Here is a 6,599-nt window from a genome sequence, read left to right on the forward strand (position 1 = left end):
TATAACATTATTCCCTGTTCTCACAGAAAGCATGTCATGGTCTTGAGTGATACAGCAATAATCAGCCCAAAGTTCACATTTTATTGATTTATTTACAAGTAATCACACACCTCTCCCGCGACAAGATGTGCAATTCAAAACGTAACTGGAGTATAATGGCATTTGAAGTACTTCGGTTTTTGTTGCATACCACGTTTCGGTTAGCATTATTATAGTCAGAGGTGAGTTCTCTGCATCCAACGACGTTTGCTGAGTCCGGTTACCCTGTGACGGCCAAAGGGACCCTGCTTTCAGTCACAGACGTAAGCAGTGCTGCTCAGCCCGTTGTAATGAAACCTTTCTCCATAGAGATGAATTCGCTTCGTTCACTGACTTGCTCCTCGTGAAACTTCAATGCATCCAACGACGTTTGAGGAGTCCGGTTACCTTCTGACGGCCACAGGAACCATGCCTCCAGTCACAGACGTAAACAATGATGCTCAGCCTATGTTAATGAAATTCTTCAAAATGAAATGACTTCCTTGCTGTCTCTGACTTGCTCGTCTTGAAACTTACCTGCAGCCAACGACGTTTGCTGAGTCCGGTCACCCTGTGACGGCCAAAGGGACCCTGCCTCTAGTCACAGACGTAAGCAATGCTGCCCAGCCTGCCGTAATCAAGTCCTGCTTCATAGAGATTATTATTTTTCTTCACTTAATGGTTCCTCATGAAAATTATTTGCAGCCGACGACTTTTGCGGAGTCCGTCATCCTTTTACGGCCACAGTGAACTTGTCTGTAGTCCCAGACGTAAGCAACGCTGCTCAACCCCGGGTAATCAAGTAATTCTACAAGAGATGACTTACTTTCCTTCACTGACTTGTTCGTCGGGAAACATCTTTGCAGCCGCCAGCTTGCTCGGCGTCTGGTCCTCCTATGACGGCCACTGGGTCCCAGCCATTAGTCACGGATCTAAGAAATACCGCCCAGCTTACGGTGAGGTCGAAGTATAAAGTTATGTTTTGTTTAGACGCTTTTGTTTGCTTGCTGACCTAAGTCGCTCCAACGTCCCTGCAGCTGATATCACTAACGCTGCCAACAAGTGGCCTTGCTGTCCCTGGTTCTGGTTCTTCCACTCTCACACTCCCCAACCAGTCTTTCGACCTTAACTGCCACGATAATTGCATATAGCTAAATCGCTCCAGCAATCTATATGAGTTCTCATGTTGTGCGATAATGTCGCTTTGTGACATTGTTTGTGTTTTTGTAGCATTACATTGAGCATCTTAATGTCATGGTTATGATCATTTACCTAGGCTCGAATTATTCTTGCAGAGCACATCACCACATTTGATGAGCCAGCTCAAAGAAAGAACTGGACAACTTTAACAATAGAGCAGACTGCTAAAGCGCCGAAATTTCCCCTAAAAGGTTCAACGACAAACATTGAATCAAACCTGGGGGGCCTGTTTAACAACGATCAAATTTTCTTCCTCTCGCGGCGTGGAAACAGTCATGTCAAATGGTCACCGCAGACAATCATAAATTCCCACCAGACTCATTTTTCCTGTGCAACCACCGGCTACCAATGTGCTTCGTTCCAAAAGAAAAACAGCCTTACCTATCAACAAGGACGCTGAGACGGCGTTTAGAAGGTTAGCAGTACAATATTGGTAACACACTTCTTTCAGTTATTTGACCCAGCAAGAGCGTAGTGGAAAATGCATGTGAAGCTATCAAATGTCATGTTTTCAAAAGCACCATTTCTTACACTATGCGAAAAAAAGCCTGCATAAGAATACTTAAAATGTTTTCAAAGCGAAAAAAAAGGATTGCCGTTTTTTACGTTTAAAGTAAAAATGCAGATCTCTGGGTGTAATGAAAAGACAAACTTATGTACTGCACACTGAAATATTTCCCTAAATACCAGAATATATATATATATATATTGTTTGCAACCTGAGCGTAATATTTGGTTGCAATGATGTGGTGTTTCTGCATACTCTAGACATCAACTTTGATCCTGGGCGAGGTCTGAGCACTACTCCAGACTAGAGTCTTCCATCTCCGTGAAAAAGTACTTCAAGCATACTTGGGTAGTAATTCAATTACAGTAATTCAATTACTGTAATTTAATTACTTTGCCTGGTAATTTGTAATTGTAATAATTACTTTTGGCTAAAAGGAATTGTAATTGTAATTTAATTACTTTCTAGCGTCAGTAATTGCTAAATTTCAGGCACAATTACAATTACTTTTGCAAGATTTTGTGGCGGCGGCGCTTTTCCCCTCTGGCCACGGAGACGACAGCACAGCCAAAGCGACAGGGGAGAGAGCGTCTCCCAACCTGCTAAAAAAATATGGAAAAGAGGGATGGGAAAGAAAGGCTGGGATAGAACGGAATGAAGGATTTTGTAGACTGTAAAACGATTTAATGAAGAATTTGAGAAATAATTTGATAAATGAGGGCTACATTCGCGTCCGTTTTCGTTCCTGTCGTAGTTGAATCTGACTCTTCGTCTCGTTCGCTTCCTGTTGCTCCTGCTTCTAGGGGTCTTTCTTATTTCTCATTCCCACACGGGGGCATCGGAGGTCGAAGTCGAGCTGGTTGGCTCCGATCACATCATCCGGTCGAGGCGGGGAGGTTCGAGGTTCTCCTTACGCGTCTTCGCCGCTAGCATATTCGCTTACATATTTCAGTCAAGTTTGGAACTTTTTTGTTCATGAAATTATTCTCTTTTCTTTATGAGTTTTTCACGTCCTTCTCCTCTATCTCGTATGTTGATACCACTAACAGTAAGTCGTGCTACTCTAACATCGAGGCGAAGAAGCAAAGAAGCAGCAGGTCTCATTAACACGACTCACCCTGCCTTACTTCCAAATGTTCTTGCTACATTGCTCTTCCTTCTCCCAATCCTCGTCTACCTTTTTGTATAAATCTTCATTATTTAGTGTTCGCTCTACCTAACCCTTTCAACCGTTTGTCAGCCTGATTGGACGAGATTCCAAAACTTACAAACCGCGGCTTTAGCTGTAGGGAGCTTGTTTTTGCATTTGTTGTTCGTTGAAGGCTTCTTTTTTTATAAAGGGCTTGGCTTGCACATTGTTTTTACACCTCTATCGTGACCCTCCACGCGTTGTCCTCTCGTCTTGGCCTGTGGAACCGCCCCGAGGCGCGCAGTGCTGCTTTGCATTGAGAAGCTGCAACAGTCTTATCTACAATGGAAAAGGAAAGGTTGCCGGGGCCTTGTTGCGAAAAATTCTCTAAACAGATTAGCACCAATGTAAAAAACTATAATCGTGAGGAGCAAACTCTCCGGACCGTTTCTGAAAACAAATTCAATAAACCGAAAGGCGACCTCCAATTTGCGGAAACACTTGCAGGTAGGCAACTTTCTTGTTACTTTGAATAATACTTACAGTTATAAAAAAAAATAATAATAGCTCGTCTATATCTTCCAGCTGAAACGCGCTCAACTAAATCGTGAAATCGAGGCGTCCAAGAGGCCGCAGTTTTGGAATAATTCGCGGATTCTAATTTTCGCGACGCGGTGCGGTCGCGATATATTCCAATGTGTTTACATTTTTTTTCGCGAATTGTAGGCGATTCGCGAAATTCGCGAAAATAAAGTCGTTTGCAGTGTATCATGAATTTTTCGAGGTTGTTCTTGCCATGCTAAATTCAAATCGGTCTTCTTTATGAGACGCATAACATCGATACAATCATTGCTATCCTAATGATTAGCTACATGACGATCCTAAATTTATTATTTATCTCAGCAGCTTTTTGGGTGTTACCGTGCACTGAATTAGCCCAGAATCCCTGGCAATAGAGTTGCTGATATTGTGACACTAGTTTTGTGGAAGCGACCACAGTTCGTGTGCTACGGTTACCCACATCCGGCATGTAACAAGTCCACAGACAGGGAGAGGCAGCGAATCATCGTGGCCGAAATTTTTCGTAAGTTGTCGTATCCTTTAAATGTTTGACGTCGTTTACAAGTTTCTCTTATTAGCAATTTTTACGTGAGTTTTATGATACCAGTACTGTCGCATATTTGTTTCCTTGTATTATTTTTAAGTTTATTTTTTCTTGGTTTGACTTGGATACCATTTGCATAAGCTCTGAGGAGATTCACCTCGCACCTGTGAATTTTGTCGCCTTTTTTTATGTTTTGAGAATATATGAACGCAGGAGTTCATTACTCCAAACTATTAAGTTCTATATTCCATTTAACAAATTTCATAAAAGGAAAGTACAATGCGTGACATTTATACAGCGGCCATATAACTCGTTTACAGTTATATGGCCCAATGTGGGGGGTAACTCTCAGAAATAAGTAATTGTAAAGTAATTGCATTACTTTTAAAAAGTAATTTGTAATTGCAATGAACTACTTTTGCGTAGTAGTAATTGTAATTGTAGTTAAACTACTTTTGGAGCTAAGTAATTGTAATTGTAATTAAATTACATTTTGAAAGTAATTTACCCATGTATGACTTCAAGTGCGTACTCATTATAAACGAGATGGCAAAATAAGACAAGATGGAGTACGACACTTCGACATCTTCGGATTGACCCTATCCGAGGGTAGACGACGTTGACAGTTCCTAGGGTGCCTAAGAACAGTTCGAGTAAGGCCACTCACACCCTCGTTTCTATGCTTTGAGGCGCCTCATCAAGTTGGAAACAGGTGGTAGCATACCACTACACAGGTTGGTAACTCGCTTCAAGTGGCATGCGAGCCAGCTTCTTTTCTTCCTTATATCTGTGAGTCTACCACATTCAGTGTTTCAGGTATTTGTGTTTAAGATCATTCAGTCACCTATTTAGTGCGGAGTGGCCAGAGAGGTACAAGTTTTGTGCTTTAAATACTTTTTATAGATTTATTCGATGACTGGGAATTGCATTTTCACGGTACGCATGATGTGTTTTTATTTTAAAATGGTAGTTTTACTGGACGTTATGTCTGCCAGGGTATGATTGAGCTATAGATGGTAAAGTTTGTGTTCTTCCTAGTTACATTAAAGTATAAAATTTCCTTTTGTTGAAACACTATACCCAGTAATGCTCCCTAAACCGCAACTGTAACTGCTCAACTTTGAATTTTTAAGGAGCTCTTCTTCTAATAGCAGTACCTATGTTCCAGGATTCAAAAAGACTGCAGTTTCACCAGTCGCATCTACCTTGAAATCGGCTAGAAACCTGAACTTAAAATTGAGGTATGCAAGTTTTTTCTTGCACTCCCCATCTTTTCCTGTTTTGTTGTGTTATACAAAATGTTTCTCAAACGTGACCCAAATCCTTCCTGCGAACAGTGCGCATCTCACAAAAAAAAAGGGTCAATAATACATTGGTATCGCGCAAAGGGCCCATTTGAAAAAAAAAATTATAGTGTTCAATATAATTAGTTTAAAAAATAATTTAAAGAAATTTGCTTTTTTAATTATTAAGTTTAAAGGTATGATGAGAACTCATTTTTATAAACACGTAAGGCACATACAACACTTCACGACTTTCCGAGAGAAAAAAATAGGCTAATTTGAATGCTTTACTGGGTTTTGATTTCCTATTGAAGAGCAGTCCTTGTGCCAGCGACCTACCCTCCGGTGGCCGAGGCGCGCAGTGCATGTGAGCCAGGCACGTAGCCAAGGGGAGGGGGGGGGGGGGCATGGTGCCCAGGCCCCCCCCCCCCCCCCCGCAATCCTCCATTTTGCTGGGACCTCCTCTCCTCCCTCCCCCTCGTACAGCATCTTGTCATAAGCGCCCCTCCCCCTCCCCCTCCCCCCCCCCCCCCCCCCCCCCACCCCGAAACAAAATCTTGGCTACGTGCCTGATGTGAGCCACACTTTCTTTCTTCCTGCGACTGAGGCAAGAGCTTGGCTGCGTGCATCGGCCACCGAATTGCAGACCGCTGGCGCACATATGACAATCAGAAAGAGAATTGAAACCTATAAATGTATTCAAATTCACTTTTATTTTTGTACAGAATGCTGTAAAATGCTGTGCGTACCTGAGGCTTTCTAAATTTATTTTATCGAGTGGTTTTCGGTTTTAAAAAGCTAATTACTCTAAATTAATTAATAAACTAACTAGTCTAAACATTATTATTTTTTAATGACCATTGGAAAATACCTATACTACATTAACCTTTTTTTTTCTTTTGCGTGTGAAGTGCATACTTTTTTCCAGGAACGATTCGGCTCACGTTTTGAGAAACTCACGGGATGGTTAATATTCTCTACAATTAGAGAAAACAGAGCTTGCAAATCTTGTATTTAGACCTTCTCAAAAAGTTGGCTAACTTTTGACATAAAATTGAAATGAAACTAACCCTTCTATTTTAACAAATAAAACTACCAGAAGTACCTATCGTAGTCATTGGCTGAACAATAATAAAACGGCGCTTACTTCAAGCACGCGAACTCCTGCTCGAGCTTGCGGGCTATCGCTCTGTAAACTTAAAGGGGCATTTCAATGATATTATCGTTAAAGAAATCTGCAACTTGTATTTTTTTTTCATTGTTATTCTTGGTACAAGTGCTTATGTGAGCCACAATGCACCACTTTCCTTCTAAATCACGCGTTTGACTGGGTAATCGCAAATGAAAAATCACATT

The 6,599-nt window shown here is 41.4% G+C and overlaps 1 pseudogene; it reads left to right on the forward strand.

The window, feature by feature from the left end:
• The first annotated feature begins 914 nt into the window (after positions 1-914).
• Positions 915-4,702, forward strand: LOC120850593 (annotated as a pseudogene).
• Positions 4,703-6,599: the final 1,897 nt, after the last annotated feature.

This window comes from Ixodes scapularis, unplaced genomic scaffold (genome assembly GCF_016920785.2).
Source record: "Ixodes scapularis isolate PalLabHiFi unplaced genomic scaffold, ASM1692078v2 ptg002915l_1__unscaffolded, whole genome shotgun sequence".
Taxonomy (NCBI): domain Eukaryota; kingdom Metazoa; phylum Arthropoda; class Arachnida; order Ixodida; family Ixodidae; genus Ixodes; species Ixodes scapularis.